The following is a 27869-nucleotide window of genomic DNA, read 5'->3' on the forward strand; positions in this document are numbered from 1 at the left end:
GAGCAATTTCCTGGGCAGGTCTTAGAGGATTACAGACTCAGCCCCGCCGTTCAGCCCTTCTGCCCGGATGATCACAATAAAGCCCGCTGCCCTCTTCCCCCAGGGCCGGAGTGGGGCAGCCTTGTCACTGCACAGCACTGGCAGAGTCTATGGTCACCAGCTACAGCCTTAAGAGAGGACAGCGTGCCACCCTTTCCCTACACTTTGCTTGGCCCAGTTTGGTTTCTCAAGTCTCACCTTGGAATTCCTTTGCCAGAAAGCCTTTCGTGACCATCCTAGTCTAGCCAGGCCCGCCCAGCCCCTGGGGTCCCTCTGTAACCCCGCGCTGATCTCCCTCAGAGATAGCCCCTCCCACACTTAATGGGAACTCTCCTTTTGCTCATGGGACTCCTGGATGGACCGTGGGCTACTTGAGGGCAGGGCCTGTCTTGATTCATCTCTGTGACCCCTGTCCCAAGCAGGAAGCTTTGCATGTGGCAAGCACTGATTCCAGGCTTGGAATGAATGGTGTGAAAAACATTCAAATGAATAATTTTTGAATTTCATGTCATTTTCCCCGTGTGCTGTGTGCTGACTACATTTGGAGGAGGCTACTTAGTTAAATTAAAACCAAATGCAAACCCAGATCAAATCCCTCCCACCTAAACTTGTCGTTTGTGTAAGTGGAGCATCAGGCAAAATAACTTGGGGGATGAAAAAGAATCAGGGCACTCCACGTTTCTTCTTTTTATTCTTAGGAACTTAGCTTAGGGTTTGTGGATTCTTCCCCTCACCCTGACCCCCAGGCCTGGGATTCACTCACTCACTCACCATCCCCCCACACACCAAATAAAAAGATCTCTGTTCTGATCACCAATGTAATATAAACTTATCATAAAGAATCAGACAATACATGGAAAAAAAAACCAAGGAAGAAAGTAAAAATTACCTACAAGCCACTCCCGAGAGATAACCCCTACTATCAGATTTGAGTATGTTCTTCCAGACTTTCCTTAGTGTATGTAAACACATGTACACATTTAAAAATAGATGTCATCATCTCCACAGCACTTTGTAACATGCTTTTGTCAATTAACATCACACCGTGACACGTTTCCACATCAGTAAATACAGTTCTGAGTCATGTCATTGTTTTTAGAGCTCCTTTAAGTTTTATTCATTACATGGCTTTACCATACAGTCTCTCATGATGGGACATGTAGGTTGTTTCCAATCCCTCTGCTACTGGAAACAACACTTGCTTTGGACACAAACTTGTACCCAAAAATCTAGGTGGAGAATAATATTTTGTGTCCTATGAAAGGCTTCACAATACAGCTGTTTATTCCCCCACTAAATCGACTAATTAGTGTGGTGACAGCCTTAGAGTGAGAAAGAGTGTTTTCTCTTCCGCCCAGATAAATAGCCAATATCATCAGAAGGAAGACGAAGCCTTTTGCAGGGAGGCTGGGTATTTTTTCAAGTTGGTGAGGGAAACACCTGCAGCCCTCTCTAGCCCAGCGAGTTCAGGGAGAACAGTTTTCCCTGCGGCCATCGCACCCGTCTTAGGGGCTGAAACCTTCCCTCTACCAGTACACAGATGCATGTTTTACTCTCTGGCATGACAACCTACTAGGGAAATACAGACAGAAAGCCCCAGAGAGCTCAATAAGGTGACATAAACATGCCTATGTCTCGAAGGTGAGAATTAAGATCAAGACCCGAAATTTTCTATCAACTTCCTCCCTTTTCATGAAAAAGGGTTTTCTTCCAACAGCCTGGAATCAAATGCGAAAACGTGCACCAGGATACAAAGGCACTTACATTTGTGAGCTCCAAGAAAAATCCTGGTGATGTAACTTGACTGTGTTGACAAATTAGCCTAATGAGAATAGTTTCCCACTACGAATTCATTAAGCAAAAATGTGCAAAGTAGGTATTTGCAGCCTATTAACCCTTAATTGGCTCAACACTGAAAACACTTAATTGTGATATGTGTCACCAAAATCCCTAATGTAGTTCATCACTGGTAGACTTACAAAATTATACATTTTAAATGATGATCTTTAATTAAAAATTATTTGGGATTATCTTTAGCCCCTGGTTTAAAATGAGCAGCTTGGGTACACTTGAGAAAATGGTGGCAAAGACAGTAATTTCGGGAGGGTTGCTGTTGGCTTGTAATAAGAATTCTGCATATGGGGAATATGGAGATAAGACACAGGCAGTTTTCAAATAAGCTTCAAATGTTTCAAAGTCATATGGTGGAAAGTGCTGGACCAAAAGAGAGGAGAGGCCTTGCTCCTGTATGGCTGTGTGACCTTGGATACATCACTTCTCTGCTTTGGGACTCAGGGTCCTGATCAGTAAAATGTGGGGATTGGATTGGTCTGGTGCACACAGGAGAGAGATGAAAATAAGTATGTTAATGTACCCATTGGCTCAAACAAAAGTCAAGACACAATGGATAAGCTTCTCACTCAATGGGTCAATGAGCAATTGTGCTATAGACTCTAAAATGTGCCATGGAAACTTAAAAAATGGAAACAACAAAAAGTGGGGCTCAATTCACTTTCCTTTCTGGCTTCTGACCTCAGAACACTCACTGACACAGATATCTAACTGCCTTTCTCCTTCCTTGGTGGTCCCAGTAGGTGGGGAGGAAACTTTCATCCTAACCAACAAGCCCCAGATTGCAGAGAAAATACTTTTCCTAAGCTGGAAAAAAAAAAAGAAATTTTGGAGTTGCACTAATTTTCTTTACACCTTCTATATCCTGCACACTCCATTTCAGTGTCAAATACAAATTATAGTAGCATCTTTTGGCTCCCTGGTGACCCTTCATCACGTACACAATTTTAATGATCTACATTCTAAGGTGGTTGAATAGTGGTCTCCCCCAAGAGACGTGGAAGTCTCTGAGGTGTGTGTTCAAAAAACACAGCTGGTGGCAGACCTGGAAACCTCAGTGGGGTTGAACATGGAGCAGGTGGGGGAAGGGAGGAGGCTGACGCGATGACCTTGTCCGTCCAGACTGTTGCTGTCACTTCGGCAACATGGCAGCCTCTGGCCTGACCCACAGTGAAAGGAGGGGTGTTGGGAAGAGGGTGAGTGTGGACTGGAGCAGGGCTGAGATGTCAGAAATACCAATCAAAGGGAAGTTGGGTACTCTTTTGTCACTGTGACTGTAGACCAGGAGTAAAGAAGGCCAGGTTCTCTGGGTGAGGCTCACCTTAGTTCTAGCGTGGCCCCATGGTAGGTCAACTGAACTTCACCCATCAGTTACTCAATGTCACTTGTGTACAAGACTCCAAGCTGGGAGGCAATGGAGCCTCCATCCATTTCCTCTCCTCTGCCTTCCACCCTTCTCTCCCGGCCAACCGGCTCGATATAATCAGACCATAGCTGCTCACTGATCACCTCTGGAGTTTTGCTGGCCTGATCTCACCAGGTCTCTAGGCTCATAAACTTCTATTGTTTGGGCTTGGCTGTTCCTTGAATTGCCCTCCTTGTCAATGGTGTGGACTCCATGACCCTTGGGCCCATTATGCTCTGACTGGGCTGTTTTTCTGGACCTCCTCCTGGCCAGGGCAAGCACTATGGCTGCGGGTGAGAGGCACCCACCTCTACCACTGTGGGGTCTCCCTGAGGCGGTCCCTCTCCCTTCTCAGTGAGGGGTGAGATGGGACACCGTGAAGCGTCACTAGCGGGATGTGAGGCGAGGTGCCTGATGTCATGGGCTTCAGGCCAGTGGGGGAGGGCTCATGACATCCAGGAACCAGCATGGCATGGACTCTGGGAGGAGCCACGTGGAGAAAAGCCAGAGGGAAGTCTTTTGCAAAAATCAAAGTATTTTGCAAAAATAATTTTGCAAATTACCTCCCCTACTACCAAAGGAAACGATATAATCAAGTAAATCCAATAAAGGCAGAGCTTCCCTCATTGAAGTGAGGAATGGGAGTCTCCAGAGAACACTAAAAAGTTATAGTCACTCAGTGAATTCATGCTCCTTTAAAAAAAAAAATAGAACATTAAACGATTACACTAAAATCTACTGATGCCCCATGACCAGGCCCACTTCCCTCCCCAGAGGAAACCACGTTACAAGTTGGTGGGTATTCTTTTCGACCCGTAATCCATGCTCGTATACACATCTCTGTCTCCATAGCATTGTCTTGAGTGTGTTTTATATCATTGTTATCCTACTGTTGACCTGTACACACCTGGTTCATTCCTTTTAACTGCTATATAGTATTCCATTGTATGTATACTCCCCATTTTACACAGCAGCCCCCTATTGATGAGCATTTAGGTTATTTCTATTTTTCCTGGTCACAAACTAAGCTTGTGCATGTATTTTTAGGCATAGGTAAGAGAGTTTCTCTACTCTATGGAGGAGAATTTTCCTGAGAGCTTGGAAATCACTATGCTGGGGACTTGGGTGCGGGTGTGGTGGGAACGGCAGAGGGGAGGATGGATGGGAAGGCTTCAGAGAGGAGCTGGGCTTGCAGCAGGCTATGAAAGGTGAACCTGGGCTTCACATAGATGGAGAAAAGGAAAAGGGGGTCTGGAGTTGGGAGAGGCAGGTGATGTGGTCAAGGTGCCGACCCAGAGGAAACAGGAGGTTGGTGACTGGTGCCAGGGGAGGGGGGTTAGGTTGGCACGGAAGGGCATGCTTTCATGCTTTCTGGGGGTTTGGCGTGGGACAAGAACAACTCACAAAGGTGTTTGTAGGTGATGTTGGACCCAAGGCTGGCTCTTTATTAGGCACCAAGGTTTACCTCTGCCTTCAAATCCTCGGGGAGGCTGTGATCTTGTGCCAGCACTTGTCCTCTTCCCCTTGGCCCGGTAACCCAGGCCTCTCCTTTCTCTTGCCATCATGCTGCCACTCAGCTCTCACCCCTGCACAGCAGAAGGGAAGAGCCAGCAGCCAGGGTCACCGGCCTCCCCGGGGGTTGAAGGTCAGTGGGCAAGGCCCATCCAGGTGCTCACAGAACCCTTGGGAGGCTTGGAGGAGGACGGTGCAGGCGAGCCCCCTCTGGGTGATCCAGGGAGGGTCCATCTCTTGGGCCCTGGGTGGAGCCTCATTGCTTCACAGTGATGGAAATCATGGCCATTGTCTGCTCATCCGTTTGTTGTGCGCCTGGCAGGGAACCACGGTCCATAAAACTACTGTGGGGATGTGGAGAGGTGCCCTTCCAGACTGGTCCTGGGAGTAGTCACAGAAGCAGGACTCCGGGAGGGACATGGAAGCCTGAGGAGGGGGCTGCAGCGGACGTCCCTTGTCCTGGGTGGGGACATCACTCCTAAAGCTCACTTTTGCTCGAACACAGTCATATCAGGAGAAATCCTCTGACTGCGCCTGTCTCCCCACGTGCCTTAGCACTAGCTCCCCAACCTCTTGACATCTCCCACAGTGGGCCTATGAGTTTTTTTTATCTTGCCTCTGGGGTAGGAGGTTCTGAAGACCACTGGGGAGTGGAGACAAGGGGTGACAGCATGCGGGAGGTCTCAACTGTCCTCCCAGCCTCTGTCAGTGTTCCCGCCCACGGCCTCTCTCTCCAGCCCCCTCTGAGGTCAGCACATGTTCCAGGCAAGAGGTCTGACACCCCGTGGGCTTCCAGGAGAGGGAGAGGTCTGAGTAGTGGAACTAAGGTTGGGGGGTGGAGGGCAGCGGGGTCGCCAAGGAAGCTGGGGCTGCCTCGTGCAGGTCCTGAATGCCAGGCTAAGGGGTTGAAACCATCTCCTGTGGGCAACAGGGAGCCACTGAAGGTTTCTGAGTAAAAGCAGCAAAGTGATCTGCTAGGGAAATGCAAGATGGATGGGCGGGGGCGCGGGGAGTCCAGCTGGGAGAGACCGAAGGACAAAGAGCTGGTCTATGGGATAGTAGAGCAGGAGGCAGAGAAGGAAAAGCTACAGAAGAAAATCTGGAAAACTGAGTAACTGCACTGGAAAGCAGGGAGGCGATACACACACAGCACAGCCCCTAGCGGCTGCATTTTCTTTGGGAAGGACTTCCTAATTAAGGTGACTTTTGTCAGGTGGATGAGTAATTAAAAGTGCAGAACTTCTAAACTCTGAGGCCCTTAGCAGTCCCGGGTCAAAAATAATGGTCGGGTCCTTGGAGACAACGAATGCCAAGGTAACAGAGAAAGAGGTCTCCTTCACTGGAAGAATGTGTGGCCACAGCCTCCAGCAGCTACATCCACCTCTGCCCCCAGCTAGCGAGGATGAAACCTCTCTGACTTTTGTTTTCTCATCTGGAAGATGGGCACAGTGCTATCCCCCGTCTTTATGTTGTGGAGCCATTAACTGGGCTGGTGAGCGCGGTGGGTGTTGACCGCAGAGCCTGGCACAGAGGGACCGCTTCGTAAATGGCAGCTGTCATTCATAACAGCCCGGCGGAAGCTTCTCTCAAAGCTTCTTCCTTCTCTCAGTGCTTCTCATGAGTCCCGTCTGATTTCAGATGAGTCTCTGCTCTCAGGATACCCCACGTGTCACTTTGCCCTGTCCCATCAGCCAGTCCTGAATTCCCGTGAGGATCCCACAAGGGCCATTTGAACTGCAGGCGCTCACCGTTCCACGGGACTCTCCCCGGTGCCCTTTCTGAGGTCACCGCTTCCACAAGGGCCTTTGGATTCACAGCTTTGCCTACCTGTGGATTTCTCTCCCCTTTCTCCTGGCCGGTGATAGTGAAGGTGGGTATTTCTCTCGAACCTGGATTGGGGGAGTCGTGTGCTTTTGCTTGTAATAAAACCCAGCAATTTTGTTGGTCCAACACAGCCAAGTTTTTAAGACGATGGCTTTGCTAAAAGCCATGATATAAAAGGGACTTACTAACACTCTGTCCAGTTAGCAGACAGCTCTGAATGCAGTGCCCTAAAGTGTCCTACATGCTCTTCTTATCACATTGGCTGATTCTTCCCGGCATCAACGAGGTGATGCTAAACTTGGGTGCCTCTGGGATGGAGGGAGCCCCACATGAGGAGAGGTTTGGGGGCATCTGGGGTCCAAGGAGGCCAAGTGAATACACTGAAGAAAAATGCCTCCGTGGAAGTGGACCATGGCCCAGGGCTGAGACCTACAAGTTCTTGGAATGTGCCTGATGGAGAAAGTGAGGATGGGTCGGTATTAGGGTTTCTTCTTTTTGCCAAGAATGGAAATGAAGCAGAGCATCAAAGTCCACTCAAAGCCTGGTGGCAAATTCCTGGCAGAGAACTGAGCTGTCCCCATGACTTCAGAGGTCCAGGGGACTTTGCTGTGGGGGAGAAGTCTGCCACCTCAGCATATGCATTAGGATTTGCATGTGTTCCTGGAGTTACGGAATGTGGATGAAGACAGGTGCACCATTTGTGGCCTCGTTGTTTGCCTGTGCGTCAATGGCTGGAGGGCTCTGTCTTAGGAATGCAGAAAGGGTTAGGGAGCATTATGACACATGGGGGAGGCAAAAAGCCTCGCCAAGCAAGTCACAAAATTTATGGTGGGAGGTGACTGTAGAGGGTGCTTTGTTCTCTTTTTATCAGCTCAGCATTCATTTCAACCTTCACTGGGAAACACAACTCATTTTTTTTCCCCCTGGGAGAAAATTGTCCCTTTCTATTCTTAAACCATTAGGTTTGAGTCAGTTCATATTACTCCCCGATCCAGGGTAAGCACGTGAGTCAGACCTGGCCAATCAGAGCATTCCACTCCCCCTTGGCCATGGTGAATGGTTCAGGGATGGGGCAGATGACCCAAGCCCATCTAATGATGCTGAATTCAGAGATTTTTCTTGATAATATTGTGAATGAGGAACATTTTTTTTCTACTAACACTTAAGTCTGGAATTATTAGCAATCAGCTCTCTTTCAGAAGCATGAGTTCGTGTACAATTCTTCTGGAAGAAATTTGTAAGTCCTGCCGGCTCATGACTGTCCCTTTTTGTTAATTCTTTCTGCCACACTCAAACTTGATTGCTGTTTAAAATGCTCTGACCAGTACCCGGGGATGCTGAATGTGTGAAATCGGTAAGCAGGCCATCTCGGAAAGGCAGGCAGCTGTGGGGGACCCAACATCATCCTATCCCCAAACCGGGGCTGTGAGCTCACGACCAACTAAGTCAGGTGCACGAAGCTCTGGCACCATCCCATTACCTGCCTATTAGTTTTGCCATCTTTTTTTCTTGTCCAACAATGAATTGATTTTCTTTAAGATAGGACGTGGTTACATCCTGCCTACCTTTTTCTTGCCTACTCATTGATGTTTTGCATGTGAAGACCCAGGCTCTGGGAGTGCCTGAGAAGCTGTTAGTGCAGCTGGTGGAGTCCTTGCACAGGGTCTGCAGGGAGCTATCTGAGCTCTTCCCTACAAAGGACCGATTTGTGAAAAGAGCTTAAAGATGCAAGGATGCAGATGCATCCACAGAGCGGGGCATGATGAATAGAGCAGCCCCATCGGTTCCAGTCCCTACTGGCTTCATCGCAGGCATACTAAGGGAAAGCCAGTTATGTGATTCCGCAACGAAGACAATGGCATTCACTGACTTCCATTGCATAACAGAACTGGAAAGTTTGTGGGGTAGACCTGGCTTCCTCCATGACTTAAACGTCTGTCTTTCTCTCCCTTGTCTCTGCTCTGCTTTTCCCAGTGTTGTCTTCATCCTCAACGTAAGCCCCACATTCACATCTTTCTTGTGGCCAGCAGTCCCAGGCCGAGTTATTGCCCTCTTTCACCCTCATTTGGCTTAATCTCTGAAACAAATTCTGATTGCCAACTTGGGTCACAGGCTCTCCCCAGTCAGGCCCTAGGAATTGAGCATGGAGTATTCTGATTGTCCAGACACCCTGGAGGAAGTAGGTGTGGCCCCTTGATTGACAGCCCTATCAAAATCAGGTGGAGTCAGTGCTGTTAATTTACAAAAGGAAGGGAAGCAAGGCATACCCCAAAGTAATTGAGATCTTCCATATTCATGGTATAAATTTCTTTTCACATGCCAACTCCAGCAGATTGATGTTAGCTGCCCATAGTTAGTGGATTAGAAGGCTACCGTTGATTAGCAGGGTCTGCCATGGGTGTAGGATATGGGTGCTGTGGACACATGCTCTGTTTTTTGCTGCATCTGAACTTCTAGGGCATGAGAGGCTGGAAAGTTCACATTGATTTACTTTGGAGGGAAGTTCCTAATCACACATCAGAGTTGCTGATGCAGAAATCCCAAGGCACATCATTAACTTGCTCCCAGCCTCTCTCCCCTATCCCATTTCCCTGCTTCACAGGAGCGTTTCCTCCCTGTTAAGGGCCTCTGCTTGGGCTGGGGGAGGAAGCCGGATACCCCAGCTGAGGACCCTCCTCTTCCCCTAGTGCCAAACAGAGGTCCTCAAATATTCCCGTTCTTGGGAGGAGGGGCTGTCCTGGGGCCAGGCTTTTCCATCCTGGATGGAGAAGGAGAAAAACAGGAGAAGAGACGAGATGACAGAGAAGAGATGACAGAGAAGAGAATAGAGTTCTGTAGCAATCTGGATGCTTTATTCTGAGCTGATTCTTCTCTCCCAGTCAACAGCATCCTGGCTGGTGAAGGGAAAAGGGCAGTGGCCAGGGCAGCTGGGGTTGAAAGCCATCCCTGACTCAATGAGTGGAGGCCCTCGGCACCTTCTCTGGGCTCAGTGTCCCCATTCCTGAAACAAGGGGTCAGTACTTTACAGCTTTCTCTAGCCCAGACTTTCTGGAGTTTGATGACAATAGTAGCTCTTTTTTCCTTCTCATAATGGTTTGTCACACAGGGCCAGAGAAGTGGTTCCTTCTAGGCACAGACAGATGCAATCCCATACAGATTTTTTTAAGTTTATTATTATTTTAAAAAATTTAAAAAAAAAATTTTTTTGCCACACCACTCGGCTTGCAGGATCTCAGTTCCCTGACCAGGATCGGACCCTGACCATAGCAGTGATAGTGCCAAATCCTAACCACTAGACCACCAGGGAACTCCCCAGATTTTTTTTTTTTTTTAAACAAAGGTACCTTTCAATAACAAAGAGAACTTGGACCCACGTGGTCCTGACATATTTGACCTCCATTTGCTTCACTCTCATAGGACGATGGTTTAACTGACCCCCAGTCCATTTTCAGTGACCATGAAACATGAGTTCAAATGCCAACTGTGCCTTACTGTATTACTTTTCTTCTCTTCTGCTGGGTGACCTTGGGCAAATCACTTTGCTTCTCTGAACATGATATCCTTCCTCCGTAAAGTGGGGATGTCCACTTATTGGGCTGGTGAGATATTCAAATATTTAATAAGTGTTTTGAAAATCATAAAGAATCGTACAGGAGACAGGGATGAGCTCTTATTAAACTCTCACTCAAAACTGGCCTAAGAATGGGCCAGAAATTCCTTCAGGCCTGTTTGTACTGTGCCTTGCACGTAGCAGACACGTGGCAAATATTTGTTGAATGATTGGAATCCCAGGGGCTGTTTGAGTTGTGGTGGATCTCCACATAGCACTCGGGCTGTGCTACTTTACGTCCCAACTGCGGATCTCTGATGGGACAGCTGGGAGGGTGGGTTGTGGGCCTGGAGGAGCAGGGCTGTCTGGTACCTGCTTGGTGCCAAGTCCACTAACTCGCCTGAGATGGGGCATCTGTCAGCCAAGGTAGGAAGATAGATTTCTAACAGCCGGTGGTGGGGGGGTGGGGGGGGAAGGGGGCTTGTGTTTTTCTGATCGTGTTGTAGCTGTTTTGGGAATAAATTACTGTGACTTTATAGCCCTTACAGGAGTTTCTGGAAAATCTAATTGGATGAATCCCAAAAACTGAATTCTTTTTTGAGTTTCCAACTCCCTCAGATGCTCATTTGGAAGGAAAATGGGGTCGGCCTCTTTGCCTTTGACAGACACCCAATCACCCTCCTAACGGGGTCACCTCTCCTTGATCTTGGAAGTCTTTCTTTTCCCAAAGGACTCCAAGAACATGGCTGAGCCACTCAGACACACAGCCACTCCCCAGGGGTAAAGAGGCAGCTTTGGAAGCCTTGTCACCTCCTTGGCCAAGCGATCAAGCCAATCAGGACAGAGCTGGGGGCTGGGGCGAGGCGCGGGAGAAGCCGACTTCCCGCCCAGGCTCCTTGCCCTGTCCTCTGTTCCTCTCTCCTAAGAAATAGGCATTGACATCCAGCGAGTGCTTTTACACCGATGTAGGTGCACACGGCTTAACAAGCACTGGCGATGCTCTCTTGTCAATTAAATTAAATACCCAGCCCCCCGCCCCAGCCCCCATCTTAGAAAAATGCTCTGTGTAGCCAAACATCTGTAGCCCAGGATATGTGATCTCCCTCTGTTTTGTTTTGCTCCAGACAAAATGGTGGAAAAGCTGAAATTTATGCCTTTGGAATCTGAGGCATTAACCGTTGTAAATCAGCATTTGGTGCCCAAAGGTAACAATTACTGCTCTCATTAATAGATTTCCCCAGCCTCCATCATAAAACAACTCTGGAAGTGTCTCCAGGGACAGGGTGGGGGAAGCGTGCCTGGGGATCATTAACAGTCAAGCACCCTGGGCTAGAGGGAGGCCGCATTCCTCTCCCCAGGGCGAGCCCAGGGAACGTGAGAGAAAGTGTGCACACACACAGGGTCTCCCAGACAGGGCCGGGGTGCTGCTGACGTGAGGTGGGTGTGCAGGTCGAGCAGAAGCCCCACATCTGTGCAAGGCTTCCCAGGCAGGGGATCAGAAGCTCTGGGTCTTGGAGAGGAAAGGACTGAGGAGGGAGGACGGGGGGGGGGGGGGGGGGGGGGAGGGGGGGGAGGGGCTGAGGGAGGGAGGGAGGGAGACTTGCGGGTTGGAGGGCAGGGGGAAGGAAGGCTCACATCTCTATGACTACAGGTGCCTTTCTTCTTTTGGGAACACCAGGGCTGGAGGGCATCTTGCCTTCAGTAGCGACCTGGGCACAATGGGGGGCCCCGGGGCTTGCCCAGGGTCACCTGGCAAGTCAGTGTCTAACTCAGCCACGACCATAAAGAAAAATGTAGAGGCCTGCCCAGAGGGTTGACCATGGACCCTTTCTGTCTCTCTTTGGTTGGAACATAAACTGGATTTGTACCCAGGAAATTTCTTCTGTTCTGCAGATGGAAGCAGGGTGACCATGCTGAGGCCACACACGTGGCCCCTGGAAACGGTAGATGAAGAGGCCTCGCTGGGCTGGAGGGGCTGGCCGATCCCCCTCCGGGCATCCCTTTATACCTGGGGATGGGTGTGACCGCGGGGCAAAAGAGAACAGAGAGTTCTCTCTGCTACTTGCTGATCCCCACCCTAGTTTTGTGTTATTTTTCTTTTCCGGTGGGATTCTCACATCTCTTTTTCTGGGATATTCGTTTGTAGAAAGAATCCATATGGGATTTGGATTCGACGGGGCCTGTGTAAGAATGCTAACTGCATCCTTAGCTGATGAACAAGCTGTGAGGCCTTGTGAAGGAAAGTCTCAGGACCTCTTCCCTCCTTGTCTGCAACGGGCACCGTGGTTCCTCCGTGAGACGGTGCTGTGAGGGTGGGTGCCCAGCTGTGTGCGCAGCGTGTGTGCCAGGCTGAGCAGCTGGCACGGGGTAGGTGTTCACAAAGTACTTTCTGAGTGAATGGAAAAGAAAAGGTATCTATTGGTGTAGAACAAGAGCGGGGTATCCTACCCTCCTGGGTCAGTTTAATTCTCCCCCTTGCAATTTACTCAGATGCAAGAAATCAAAGGCTTCCTGGTACTTGGGCAAAGCTTGGCTCAGAGAAGCTGCCACGTTGCTCGGGGCGCACAGCGGAGCCCCAGCAGGTGGTCGGCTTCCCATCCTCCGTGCCTCCCGGCCCTGAACCTCGCTTCCAGCTCATAGCAACTCCACAAGGCTGACTGACAGAGAGCATTGCCCTTTGTTTGTTCATTTTTGCTGTGGTAAAATATACATAATATAAAATTTACCATTTTGTCCATTTTTAGGTGGGCAGTTCAGTGAGATTAAGTACCTTCACTTTGTTGTACAATCACCACCACCGTCCGTCTCCACACCTTTTGCATCATTCCTGTACTCGTGAAATGATAACTCCTCCTCTCCCTTCACCCAGCCTTGGTAACCTCTAATATTTCCTGTTTCTATGAATTTGACTGTTCTAAGTAAACTCATGTATGTGGAATCATACAATACTTGTCCTTTTGTGTTTGGCTACTTTCACTTAGGATAATGTCGTCAGGGTTCATCCGTGCTTGGCATGTGTCAGAATTTCATTTGTTTTTAAGGCTGAATAATATTCCATTGTTTGTATGTACCACATTCTGCTTATCCATTTGTCCATCAATGATCATTTGCGTTGTTTCCACATTTTGGCTGTTGTGAATAATACCGCCATGAACGTGGGTGTGCCACATCTGTTTGAGTTCCTGCTTTCAATTTTTTGGATATATACCTAGAAGTAGAATTACTGGATTTATGGTAATTCTACATTTACTTTTTTGAGGGACCACCATACTAACCCTTTTTAAAACTTTCCCAGTGGAAGGGCAGTGCTGCAGCGGTGGTGTCTGATGAGAATAGATGCTCTGGGCCTTTCCAAAGTTAGGGCTGGGGGCTGGGGGTGGCAGGGAGGACCCTGGAGCTGGCACAGGGCACCCTTTGGCAGTTCAGCACTGCCCCCCACCAACTGGGACCCGTTTTACACTAAGCCCTGGGAGAAACGAAGCACTAGCTCTGTTCACCATGGATGGACAGAGATTGTTTTGCTTCTTATGATTAAACAACAACTAAATCCCCCACCCCATGTATGCACACACCAACTCCAAATTTGGTTCAGAAAGGTGACTTAAGAAGATTTAAGATGTTGTGATTAAATACATGGGCTTTGGTGCCAGTTCAAATTCTGGTTTACAACAAGGACCTACTATATTGCAGAGGGAACTATATTCAATATCTTCTAATAACCTGTAATGGAAAAGAATCTGAAAAAGAGAATATGTATATCATTATATATATATTATATATATATATATATATATATATATATATATATATATAAAATATATATATAACTGAACCTCTTTGCTATATACCTGAAACAAACACAACATTGTAAATCAACTATACTTCAATTAAAAAAAAGAACAAAAACCCAAATTCTGGTTTAGTCACTTACTAGTTAGGGATCTTGGACAAATCATTGAACCTGAGAGCCTCAGTGTTCACATATAAAATTGGGGTCACAGGTTGTTGTGGCCTTAGAGGGACATTGGATGTGAAAAGCTGTACACAGTCTTGGGCCAGAGGGAGCTCTGTCCAAGGACTGAGATTTTGTTCTCAGAGGCTGCTGACCACGCCATGAGTGGAGGGGTTAGAAGATGTCCCCGACTGGCCGCTTGGCTCTGCCTCACCTGCCTGCTCTGGAGGTGGAGGGTGCTTGAGCCCCGGGAGTTCCACGTTCACTGCCGGGCCTCCCAGGTCCCGAGGCTGGCGCTGCCTGTGGGGAACGGCCCATAGTGGGGGGATTTATTATCTCTGGTCTCCGGTGCTTCACGGGTCATGTGACATGGCTAATCCTTAATTACACCTAATGTTAAAGGTTAGTCCACCTCTGGGATGTTTCCCAGCTTGAAGGTGCCTATGGAAAATTAGTTCATTCATAAAACACAGTGTCAGGTTACAGACCCAAATGGCTTCCCCCAGCCTCTGGTGGAGATGGGGTTGGCGGAGGCCGCTGAGAAACATCCCCAAGCTTGCCTCCTGACTCATCCGTTACCTCTAACAGGGTGTCAAGTGAATGATTCCCTTCCAGAAAGATAGCAATCGTGCCCAGAGGAAGGGTGAGTTCAAAGGGCTTCAGAAGCATCGAACGATCACTCAGATGGACAGAGGTCAGCATGGGGGAAGATGAGGCCCAGGAAATTTCATGGTGGTTGTTCAGCTTCCCTGTTCCTCAGCAACTGTCCCCCCACCCCCATGGCTGCTATACTTTGTATGGTCAACGGAGACATTGCCAAGCTGCTGAGAAGTGCCAGGGCCCCGACTCCACCCTGGGCAGTGCCCCAGTGGGCCCAGAAATCATCACAAGTGCCGGCCCTCCAGGGCAGCTTTGCTGGGGCCAAGTTCTGCTTGCTCTAAAGATGACTTCTCATCAGTCCAAAATTTATTAAGTCATCCAGCAAATATTCATTGGGTACTCACTGTGCCAGGTACTATTCTAGAACCTGGGGATGGATTGCAGTGACCAAACAGACAAAACAAGAATGGCTACCCTCCCAGAGTGTCCATTCTAGTGGTGGGGGGAAAGACAGACAATGAACGAAATGTAGTAGTAAAATGATAGCGTTATCTGATGGTGATAAGTGCTATGGAGAGAAAGAAAGCAGAGGAGGGAGAGAAGAAATACTAGCCTGGGTATGTGCTGCAAGTTTTGATAGGGTAGTCAGAGAAGGCCTTACTGTAAGTTGAGAGTGGAGCAAAAAAAGGAAGGAGGTGAGGCAGTAAGCCATGAAGAGATCTGAAAGGACCGTTGCTCCAGGCAGGGCGAATAGCAAGCGCAAAGGCCCTGAGGCAGTAGGATGCAGGTATGTTTGAAGAGTAGCAAGGAGGCTGTGCAGCTGGAGCCGAGAGAGTCAGGGGAAGAGTAACAGAAGACGAGGTCAGGGAAAACAAAGACCATGCATCGGTTTCTGTGCCTCTAGCCCTGTGCTCAGTGTTTCCTGGCCTTGACCATGGATGTAATATGTCGGCTGTAATGTTTTAGAGTAGGGATCAGCAAACTACAACCCTTTGGCCAAATCCATCCAGCTGTTTTTGTAGATCAAGTTGGATTGGAACAAAGCTGTACCCATTCATTCACGTATTGTCTATAGCTGCGTTCAGGCTACCAGGTCAGAACTGAGTCATTGTGACAGTGACTGGATGAACTGAAAGCCTAAGATATTTACTACCTGGTCCATGTTTTAGGGCACGGGCTTTGGAGTTAGACCACATCGGTTCAAATCTCTGCTCATTTATTATCCAAGCGGCCCTGGGCAAGTTACTTAACTTCTCGGAGCTTTATCCTCCCATCTGTAAAATGCTGATAATATCTATCTTACAGAGTTTTCTGAGATTAGATAAAACAACTAATATGGAATGCATGCACCTGATAAATCCAAATACTTTTTAAGGAGTCAGCAGTGGGTGCACAGTCCTGGACTCACAGGGACAATATCTTAGCAAAAGTTTTCATTGGTCTCAGTTTTCATTAGTCTCAGTTTCTCTATCTGTTAAGTGGGGATAATTATTTGTGAAACTAAAATGAGATAAGGTGTATGGCTTGTAGCAAGCACATATTAAATGGAAGTTGCTGCTTTTATTTTCATCAGCTTTACCCTCCATCGTCTCCTGTGTGGGGGGCCATCTTCAAATTCTCCAGGATCTGGGAGAAAAATCCAACATCTGTCTGTATATCCATGTGCTGCTGCCCTGCTACCGGCTCCTGGTACGTACCTCAGCTGGTGGTGCCCAGAAGGGAGTGAGTATTAAAAGGCCTCCCTTTCCCACATCTTGACATCCGGCCTAAACCCACTGCTACCTGAAAGAGCGCCAACCTGTTCAGCATGTTTGAACTCGCAGATAACCTCTTATTTATTCTCAGAGTATCCACAAAGCTGAAGCTTGTCACGGGTTTTTATTATGTGGCAATAAGTACTGTTGGGGAAGGTCTATCTTCGCAAAGTCCAATTAGAATATTTATTTATTAGGCTCTTTTATCATCAGGTAAGAGTAATAGGAGGGTCATTGTAGGATTCTGCCCGCTGAAGCCAGTTTGAGCATTTGCCGATTGGCGGGGGTGGATGGCAAGTGGTAAGAATTTGGGATGGGATGGCGGTCTGGGCTTGGGAAATGTTGATTTTGTTGGAGGACTTTGTCACGCCGCCTGGTTGTGATGACAGTCCACTTGAGTTACATCGCATTAAAAAAAAAAGTGGCGAGAGTCCAGTGGTTGAAATGCAGACGCCCACACGTATTTATATTTGCAGTGCCTGGGCCATGTGTGCAGTGATACAGCGAACAAGAAAGTTGTGGAACTGAAAATAACATATGTCTGTCTCAAGTGCCAGAGGAAATTGTAGCACTGGCGAGAAGGGGAAGGGTCCAGATTTAGAGATGGGGAAAGAAATATGCTCCTTGTTCAACCGTGGTGTTTATACACAAGCCCTCATTTCTCCTCACACATAATGAACAGCCACAAAACTGACAGGAAAACAAATGCAAAACGGGGGGCAAGTTGATTGCTTCTTTGAGAGCTGGTTGGTGTAACCGAGTCCTGGATTGAAAATAAAGTTCAGGCAGATTGAACTCTGACCCCCCCACCCCCTTGTTGCAGTTTTCTGGGTCCCTGGGATCTTGTTCATGAGAACGAAGCTGTGGATGCAGCTGAAACGGGTCGAGGTGGAGATGGTTAGAAAGGGATTCCTGCTTCACCACAAACCTCCTTGACTTAAAAATGATTAAAATAAAAAATCTCCAAACCAATTACTTTCTGTCTCTTGAGAGCCAGAGGATTGTCTAGGGTTTTTCTGGACACAGGGACCCCGAAGATCATATTTCTCTTCTGGGTGGGGTGCTATTTTTAAGGCTTGGTTACCAGCCTCCAACTCTTAATTCCATGTGTCTATATGTATAAATAGATGTGACTAAATTTAAAAAGAAATAATATTCACATCTTTGGTTTTTTTCCATCCTCACAAAAAACAAGTAATGGTTTTGACTTCATTTTCCACATTTCTCTGCCGTTTTGACGTTAATCAGACACAGCCCAAGACTAGGAGCACATTTGGTCTTTGCAAAAAAAAAATTGAATTGGCCTCTGACTCCTCTGGATGGTTCTGTAATTCATTGCTCTCAGAGCACCCCTGACAACCCAGAACCCCAGCTCAGATCTCAGATCCAGCTGGAAACCTCCTACCACGGCCCTTGGCTTGAAACTAGACCCTCAAGATTTTAACATACATGTTGGCCAAGCCACTTACATCTAACTCCCCCTGCCTCAGTTTTTTCATCTGCAGAATGGACGTGATACTCTCACCACCTGTCAGGACCAGAAGAGGTTGGGAGGAGTTGGAGAAACACCCATGGTGGGTTTCAGAGTAGCTGCTGAAGTGAAATAGAGCCCGATGGCCACTCAGCTATTGTTTTCTGCTTCTTCCTCACCTTACTGGTTAAGTGTGGCCAACACCCAGTTTTCATGTCAGGCATGCTGGCCCCAGGGACCTGAGCCTGGGGGCTAAGCTATCACAGCCTGAACACCTCCTGCAGGCCAGCACCAGGTGCCTGGCCTTTGTTTGCTTGGTTACACCTCGCGACAACTGCCAGAGAGGCATTGCTGGTTCCATTTCACAGACGGGGAGACTGATGAGCAGCTGCACCTTTCACACCAACTGAAACGTAATACTCCCAGCGGTTAAAAAAATATGCTACAACCAACCAAAGAAAATGTATGCAGCTGTCTGTGGAGGAGGATGGGGCACGTGGGCAGAGAGCAGGGCATTCAGGCTGGAATCTTGGGAGGAGAACACCATATCCTTCCACATCCTGTGTAGTGGGTCTAATAGTATCACCCTTACCTCGAAAAAAAAAATGTGTGTCTACCCAGATGTCAGAATAAGCCCTTCTTTGGAAATAGAATCTGAAGATGTGTCATTCGTTAAGGATCTCGAGAGGAAATCATCCTGGATTTAGAATGAGCCCTAAATCCAATCACTGGTGTCCTTCCAAGGAGAGGAGAGGGCACAGACACAGAGGGAAGAAAGGCCATGAAGACAGAGGCAGAGACTGGAGCCAGAGGACGCTGGGAGCCACGAGGAGCTCCCAGACAAGGAAGGATGCTCCCCTAGCGCCTTTGAAGGGAGCGTGACCCCGCTGACACCTCAGTTTTGGACTTCTGGCTTCCAGAACGGTGAGAGAATAAATTTCTGTTGTTTTAAGCCACCGAGATTGAGCAATTGGTTAGGGCAGTCTTAACAAACTAACACCTTCTGACGAGCTGTTTACATTTGGTCACCAGAAATAAAGGCAGGCAGGAGCTAGTACTGAACACACACAAGCAAGGGCTAACTCTGTAAAGGGAAACATGAAATCTCTTTGGTAAAACAAAACAAAAGGCAGAAAGTCCCTTGTTCTTTCCTTGGAGCATGCCTTAGAGATAGAACCCCTGAGTCTGCGAGGAGCCCAGCAGTGTGAGGTGTGGGATCAGGGGAATGATGTAAGATGATATGATTTATTGCTTTGTTGAGCAATGTTTTCAGCTGTGGATCTTGCTTTCAAGCTTAAGCTATTGCTGAAATAACAGGCAGGCCAAGGGACTTTTGAACACACACAGAATATCTCTGGTGACAGGAGAGCGAGCGTGGCTGATGTTTCTATGGGGAAGTTGGGAGGTGAGCGGTTTGAAGACTTGATTATGGAAACACTGCACAGAGTGACCAATAATTGAGTGACATTGGGGTATGGGGAACACTGAAGTAGGCTGGTGCAGCCTTATCTCCAAGGGACTGATATGAGAAGTCCTTTACAACAGGACAGCAGTTGGGGGCCTCTAACCCCAACAGGTGAGCGGAAGTGCTGTAATTAGCATTATTGTGGTAACTAGAGACCTGGGAAGGGTCAACACAAATGTGAGGCCAAATTTTGAAGAGGACACATGATATGACAGATGAAGGAGGACCAGCCAAGAGCAAATCACAGCAGCTCAGCTGGGAGATGATGACAGCAGAAACCGGAATCTTGGCAATAGTCGTTGTTAAGTATCCCGCCATCCATGCGTGAGATACGCATGTGCATGTTGTATTTTTAAAAAGAGATTAAAGTATAATAATTAGGAGACTTTATTAATGCCTTTGGAGGAGTTAGAAATGATAATCTATATCCGAAATGACACACAAATCTCTTACCTGGCGCTGAGGGTATTGCTGGGATGACTTAATCTCAGGAAACTGGCAATCTGTCACTGGGGGAGGGCGAAGACAGACCTGCTAGGGAGCGGGGAGGGGTTTGTCCGGGAGAGGATGGGAGAGGGTTCTCTGGAGCGAGGGCTTCATGGCTGGGTGTCCGCCCCGCAGAGGAAGGACCACCTGCTCTCATCCATCTCTCTGTTGGAGTCCAGGGAGCTGGTCTTCCCACCAGGCTCTCAATCTGCGCTCAAATCACAGAGGTCAATAATTATTCAAGTTGATGAAAATGAAAACGTGATTTATAATGAGATAACAGCTCCCACATTTTGAAGGAGACAGTATAAGCCAGAGGCTCACAGCCTGCGCTCTGGAGTTTGAAGCTCGAGTTCAAATCCCGCCTCTAGCTGTGTGAGATCCACCTGTGTGAGGTCTCAGAGTAGTGGATGCCTCTGAAGTCATGAGATCAGCACATTGTATGTGAGTCTCGCATTGCTGAACATTAGAGGAGTGGGTCCTGGAACCACTAGTGGTTGTGTTAGCCGACGTCATCGCATTTAATCAGCACTACTGCACGGGGATGGGGTGGGGGTGTGTGTGGGGGAAGGTGTTCTTCCCTGAGTCATACACGAGGAAACTGAGGCTCGGAGGACTTGAGCGCTCGTTTGCCTGAGGTTCCTCGCCTGGCGCCTGGTGAGCGGCATCAGTGCAAGTCACTGTCTCTCTCGTGAGTCCGTGGCCTCACCATCCTAAAGGCACCGTGGAAGGTGGGCAGACCCACTTGGGTCCTCTGCTTCTGGCCACCTCCGCTTTCTCTGTGCCCTGCCTCCTTGTCCCAGCCCTTCATCTTAATTACCATTGGGAATGGACCTTGTCGGAAGCTGCTCTGGGGCCCAGTGGCAGGGCCACCCAACAACGATGCTCCCCCTTAAGAAAAGACCATCTATATTCCACCTTCTGCAACGCCTCCGTGAAGTTCACAGGCATGGCCTGTCCCTGGGGAAATGGACACCACGGGGGTGGGGCAAGGTCAGCCGTTCTCAGGTCTGATGCACACATTCAAATCACCTGGGACCACTTGCCAAGGGCCCCATGCCTGTACGCCAGCTGAGTCCAGCTGCTGCTCTATCTGCCCAGGTGAGTCTGATGCGCGGCCAGGCTTGAACACTACCACCAGGGCACACTTCTCCTTCTGGGTCACAGCCCTGCCGACATTGTTTTACATTTTAAACCCTCTCACCTTAGAGCAGATTCCACGTAGCTGGTGGAAGGCTCCAAGTCTCCGTTTGGTGGGTTGTTACCTGGTCACGTGAGGGCCACTGGAACCTGCTAGGGTAGGGGTGGGAACTGCCTTGTGAGGGTGATGTGCAGACCGTTCCCATCAAACAAGCAGGGGTGGTCTGCTCCCCAGGGACCTGTGAGCCCGTCCCAACTGTCCCTGCGGCTGGCACTTGGGGGGAATGTGGTCAGAGTCTTAAGGATCTTCATCCTCTGCTTCCTCAAAGGTAAGTCTTTAAAATGGCTCCCACTTTATGTGAATCTTCTAATCATGAAGAGTTTCCTTTATTTACTGTAATAATAGCTGAGTGACACTCAAGTAGCAGTGTGAGTCTTGTGACAACTCTGAGTTTTTGTAGGTGTTATTATTCTCATTTCATGGGTAGGAAACCTAGAAGTTACACTCGTTGGATGAATCACACACCAGGAAGAGGCAGAGCTGGGACCTGGCGCTGCGTCTCTGCCCTGCACTCTGTCTTCTCCCTGCTTGAGGCGGGCAGCTAGGTTTCCATATCACAGATGATCCTTGACATTGACACATATTCTGGGTGATCTTGGACAAGTCCTTTTTCTTGGAGCCTCTGTTTTTTTGTTGTAAAATTCTGAGAGGGTCACATTCTTTAAGGATTCCATCAAAGCTGATATTTTAAAGACAATACAGCTTTTAAGGTCACAGGAGACAAGGAATGTGAAAAATGTTCTTACAAGGAGAATGCCTCCTTGAGACGTGAGGGTTATAATTATAGTTTTCTATAACATTAGCTCTGGCCATTTTGAAAACATCTGGGCTACAATTGCTTGGGAGCAGGGCCACTTCTACCTTGTGTACCACTGTATACACTACATACAGGTAACATATACAGGTGTTCAGTAAAGGATTTTAAGCAAATGTTTTAACTTTGGAGTATAACATAGAGAGATGTGTATAAATCACAAGTGTACAGATAAATGATTTTTTTCAATTGAGCATACTTGTGTAACTACCACCCAAAATAAGATGCAGAATATACCCAGCACCCATCACAGGCCTCCCTCATGGCGCCTCCTAGTAATTACCCCCTGACTACTAACTGCTATCCTGACTTCCAACCACATGGATTGGTTTTGCCCATTTTTGAACTGCAATTGAATGGAATCATGTAGGATGGACACATTTCTTTCAATCTTATGTTTGTGACTGCACTCAAGTTATAGTGTGTAATTTTATGTTGTTCATCCTCATTACTATCTATATTCCATTGTATAGCTACCACTCAATGTATGTATTCATTTCACTGATGATGTATGTTTAGATTGTTTCCAGTTGGGGGCCATACGGAATAATGCTGCAGTGAGTAGGCTTGTATTTTGGAGCACATATGTACTCATGTTTGTTGACTATATAACTAAAAGTAGAATTGCTTGGTTATAAGGTTTGTATATGTTCAACTCTAGAAAGTCCTGCCAACTTTTTCCCCATTGTACTTGTACCAATTAATATTCCCATCAGCAATGTAAGAGAGAGGATTCTACCAGTTGCTCCACAAACTTGCCAAGACTTGGTATTATTGTATTATTTTTAAAAAAAGCTGTTCTGGTGAGTATGTAGTGGTATAAAATTGTGATTTTAGTATGCATTTCCTTGATGGTTATTTATTTTGAACACTTTTTCTATCCAGTTACTGATATTTTTCTTACTGAGTGCTAGGAGATCTTATTTATTTATATATTTATTTTAATATTTATTTATTTATTTGGCTGTGCCGGGTTTTAGTTGCCGCACGATCTTCGTTGTCGTGTGTGGGATCTTCGTCGTGGCATGAGGGATCTTTAGTTGCGGCACGTGGGATCTACTTCCCTGACCAGGGATCGAACCCAGGCCCCCTGCATTGGGAGCCCGGAGTCTTAATCACTGGACCACCAGGGAAGTCCCACTAGGAGTTCTTTATATATTCTGGATATGAGTCTTTTAGGCTTACCTTCTCACTTTCTTCATGAATCAGAAATGAACAGAACAGAAAATTTTTTTGTTGTACAGAAACTTAAAAATTTTTTTGAGTAAGTTAATTACATATTAGTAGATGCTGCTAATGATAAAAGACTGAATCATTATAGGAATTATTTCCTTTGGAATATTAATTCTTACATTGTTTTTTTCAATTTTTATTTTTTAATTGTAGAGACATTCTTAATTTTAATGAAGTCCAATTTATCAATCTTTTCCTCTATGATTTTTGCTTTTTGTATCTTGTTAAGAAAATGTTGTCTATCCTAAGGCTATAAGGACATCCTCTTATGTTATTTTCTAGAAGCTTTATTGTTGAACTTTCACAAGTTAGGCCTGTAGTCCCATCTGGGATTGACTTTTATGTATGGTGTGAGGTTGGGGTGACCATTGCTTCTTCTCCGTTCAGATGGATCATCTTTCCTCCATGCATTGCAGATGCATGTTTATTGTAAACTGGGTAACCATATGTATGAGCCTCTGTTCCTGAACCCTGTTCTACTGGCTCAGTGAATACTTCAGGGATGAATGGTGGATGGCCTGGGCCTCACATGCTCCTCATGAAGATGGAGGTTCTGAACTCTTGCTTTCTGAGGAGATCCTGTGCTTCCTCTGCTGAATCATTTGGTTTACCTCTGCCCTTTTCTGACTTCTTCCCATAGACACAGTTAATTGGCTGACAAAATTATCAAGATAGCAAAGGCTTCCATAACATTTACCGGGTCCTGTTCTAAATATGCTTGAATTCATTTAATCTTTACACAAACCCTTGATGTAGTCACTATTACTATCCTCATTTTCCTGATGAGAAAATTAGGGCACTGAGACCACATGGGTGGCATGTACCAGACATGGAATTTGAACCCAGGGATTCAGCCTTGGAGTCCATGTTCCTAGGCACAACACTGGGCTTTCTTTCAGCCAACAGCAGGAAGTAAAATGGTAGAGGACAAAATCACCCTGGCCTAGGAATGAAGACATCTGAGCTCTTATCTTGGCTTCTACACCTATTGGATGGGAGAGTTTGGACACATTGGTTAATCTCCTTGAACCAGTTTCCTCAGCTAGAAAGCAAGAGAGTAAAATGATATTTTCAGCTCTGACATTTTACAATATCATCTCTCTGGAAGATTCCTAGAGAGACTGTGGATTTTTTGGAGAGAAGACTATTGTACAATGGAGACTAAGGTGGAGGCACAGATTGGGGAGGAGCCCAGAGAGAGTGGTGAGAGCCGGGTTGGGGGGAATAAGGAGGTAGGGAGCTGGGGGGAGTGGGAGAGGGAGAGGAGGGAATGTCCCAGCCCTCCAACCTGTCTCTTCCCATCTGCTTATCCCCTTCATGGACCCTCAGATCCAGCCTATCAGATTACATGATGGAGGGGGTGGTGATGCCTAGGTGCTAAGTTTTCTAATTGACCCGCCTTCTGGGAATTTCTTTGAGAGGCTCCTGTTTGTTCCCAAGGCCATGGTTCCTGTGTGAGCCTCCTGGGGGGCAGTTTCTCTGCCCGGAGCTGGCTAATTGTTCACCCACCGTGTCCACTCACTGGTGGAAATCACGCCAGGCTCTTCCATGTAGACACCAGAGGTCCATGGGGGTGTCTCGTGACCTTGGGGGCCCTCACAGCCCGAGGCCGGGGGCCTGGGAACAGTCTTTTATCATTAACTTCTGGACAGCGACATTGGTGGTGGTAGTGGTGGGGGGAGAGGAACGGTTAAAAGATAACTTAGAAATGTCACACAAGGAATATATATTATTTTTAGACAAATTTAGAAAATTCAGATACACACAAAAAAGGAAACCAAAAAAGTGATCTGTAATCACTTAATCCAGAGATAACCACTATTAACATTTTGGCAGTGATTTTCTTTAGAAGTGTTTTGGATATCTCTGTTTCTCTCTCTCTTTGTAGATCTTTATCTCTGTATGTATGACATACATATATATCTTTTTATAAAAATGGGTTGCAGTCTTCTGGAGCTAGATTTTTAAATTTGGCAATATATCATAAGCATTTCTTCAATCACTTAACATCTTTTATCATCTTTAATAGCTGCATGACAAGCCATAGGTGATAGTTTCCCATCTTTGTTATTATTCGTTGTGAACACACTTTTTCATGCATTTTTGAACATATTTCCTTAGGAAATTTTTGAAACTATCAGAATGAATACGTCCCAGTGATTGTTGAAAGATAATAAAGTTAATACTGTCCTCATCATTATCAATAAACATTTATATAGTACCAATAACAGTAATAATTATTTTTTTAATTGAAAGCCTCATAGATTACCAACTCTCTCAGTAGGTCATCTCATTTAATTTTCTGAGAGGTTCTATTAGGTTCATTTATTCCCATTTTACAGCTGTGAAGATTGAGACCTTAGGAGGGGAAATGACTCCCCCAGGTCACCCAGTTGAGCAGGGCAGGGACAGGAAGTATGTCTGGGCTCCCTCCTCTCCGCCGGGCTCCCTGCACCCAGCAGGGCATGTGAAGCTGCCCAGAACGAGGCCTCCGCTCGCTCTCCGATGCTCTGGACAGGACGGGAGATCGGCGCCTGCACACGGGCTGAAGATTGACGTCTGTCAAAGGAGGATCCCAGGTAACGCCCGCTTCAGAGCAGCCTTCCTGGAGCTGAGCCTTCAAGCGGGGAGAGAGGGAGCCACAGAAAAGCACAGAGAGCATGCCAGGCAGAGGAGGCACGGTGTGAGCAAAGGGGTAGGTCAGGGAAACCCGACATCCCTCCCTCCTCTCGCTCAGGCCCCTGTGCCGAGATCAGCTTACAGGAGGCCTGTTCTAGCACCTTTGCCAGACACTGACAGCGAATGTGTAGTGTCACAGGCAACGGGATAATAATGGAAATTAAATTTTCTGTTAAGCAGCCTTGTATATGTTTAAATCATTTCATTATACAGATAGAAATGTTTTTCTGATTTCTTCTATTTTCCTCAAAATGGTAATAGCCTTTTGCCTGATTCTAAGAATGATATCTATTCAATGGTAAAAAATAAAATTTTTACACAATACAGACAAGCATAAAGATACAAAAAAAAGGCAAGAAGCAGACCCTCCCCATCCTGAGGTAACTGCTTCGCGTCTGGGCTTTCAGACTCTCTCTGGGCCCACAGATTCATGGGGGATTTTCCTTGACAGTTTTACATAAATGGGATGGAGCCAAACACACTCTTCTAGTGCGTGTTTTCTCACTCAGCAATCTGTCTTGGACACCTTCCCCTGTCATTACGTATGGATTTCCATCATTATTTTTATTTATTTTTGTAGAGTCTGACTTAACATTAATTCAAAAAGGTCAAATTGCCGGTGTATAAAATGTTGATTAAGGTGCACAGAAATTGGGGTTTGACTCTTCTCAAAATGACAAGGGCTTTGTCAGCCCTGGTGGCCTATGAACAAGGTATCTTCCTGTTTATTTTTTTTATGTTTACTTTTTTTATTAGGCAAATTTTCAAACTACTTAAAAGAAGAGAGAATAGTGCAAGGAACTTTCCAATACCCATCACCTGGATTCAACAGTTATCAAGATTTTGCAACATTTGCTTTATCAATCCTTTATTTTGTTTTATTTTATTTTTTGCTGAAATATTTTAAGGCAAATCCAGTTATCTTGTCATTTTAGCCCTGCATCCTTTAGTATGCATTGCTCAAAAAAAAAAGATATTTTCTTATGCAGCCACCATGGCTTTCTTTTCCAACCTTCCTCCCTCCATCTTTCTTCCCTTCCTGTCTTACTTTCTAGGTAAGAAGTCTTAAACAGGCAACCTCATCTAGCTAGATTATAATAACATGATTTCTTTGTATTGCGGTTACTTTTACTTATGGTAACTGACACTAATATTCTGTTTAGGGTAGTGTAGTTTTTTTTTTTTTTTAAGACAATACATTTATTTGAATAAAATGAATGGACAAGTTTAAAGAAAAGCCATGGAAAGGGTGACATGCAAATACAACAACACTTCCAGAAAGTGATTTGAGAATGGAAGATGCTGCTTTAGCTCATCCTCTTCTGAAAGGCATTTAGAGTGTTTCCAACTTTTTCACTACTAAAAACAATGCTGTAATGAATAATCTTATATATACATACCTCTGGTGCTGTCTGGTTATTTCCTTAGGATATATGCTTTAGAAGCAGAACTGCTGATTTTACAGGCTATGAATCTCTTAAAAGCCATGGTTTCCTAACTAGAGTGTACTGTATTTAATTTAATATTTTGTTCCTGTTTTTATTTTCTGGTGACTCAGGGTCATATTGAAGCATCAGCAATTGTACACTGATGGTCTTAGGCTTTCTGCACTTTTTCTGTACGTCTCCAGGCTATGATGGTGAAGCTTTTGCACCCACTTTTCATAGTGTTTCTGTCTCATCCTTTTCAGTAAATTTTCCTTTGTCGTTCTCTCCCAGCCTTTTAATTTGCTACTTCTCAAGTACTGTGAGCTGGAACAGATAAACAAGTTTGTGCTGATTGTACCTAAATTAAGGGTAAATAGACTCTCAGTAAGGGTCTGATGGGACAAACATGAGGCAAGATTTTTCTTAGGTCCTGCCCATCCCACTTCCTTTTAGATCTATCCTGCTTCAGATCTCTAGGGCTGTTTGAAGGGTGGCTGCTGGTGATGGTAATGGGAGTTACTGCTATTTAACGGCAGATAAAGTGACAAACGGAAAGTATTGTGGATCCCTTGTGCTCCCAGAGAGATTTTTCAGGATACAGCATGG

At 46.5% G+C, this 27869-nt stretch overlaps 1 long non-coding RNA gene across 2 annotated transcripts; it reads left to right on the forward strand.

Annotated features, from left to right (window-relative positions):
* Positions 1–5023: 5023 nt before the first annotated feature.
* LOC309635967 lies at positions 5024–27036 on the forward strand. Of its 2 annotated transcripts, XR_014249129.1 has the most exons (4): positions 5024–10607; positions 11306–11386; positions 12328–12548; positions 12672–27036. It is a non-coding gene; the product is annotated as an uncharacterized lncRNA (long non-coding RNA). The 2 variants fall into 2 exon arrangements; XR_014249128.1 differs by having other exon boundaries at positions 12328–27036.
* The last annotated feature ends 833 nt before the right edge of the window (positions 27037–27869 follow it).

This window comes from Balaenoptera borealis, assembly GCF_965194805.1.
Source record: "Balaenoptera borealis genome assembly, chromosome: 10".
Classification (NCBI taxonomy): domain Eukaryota; kingdom Metazoa; phylum Chordata; class Mammalia; order Artiodactyla; family Balaenopteridae; genus Balaenoptera; species Balaenoptera borealis.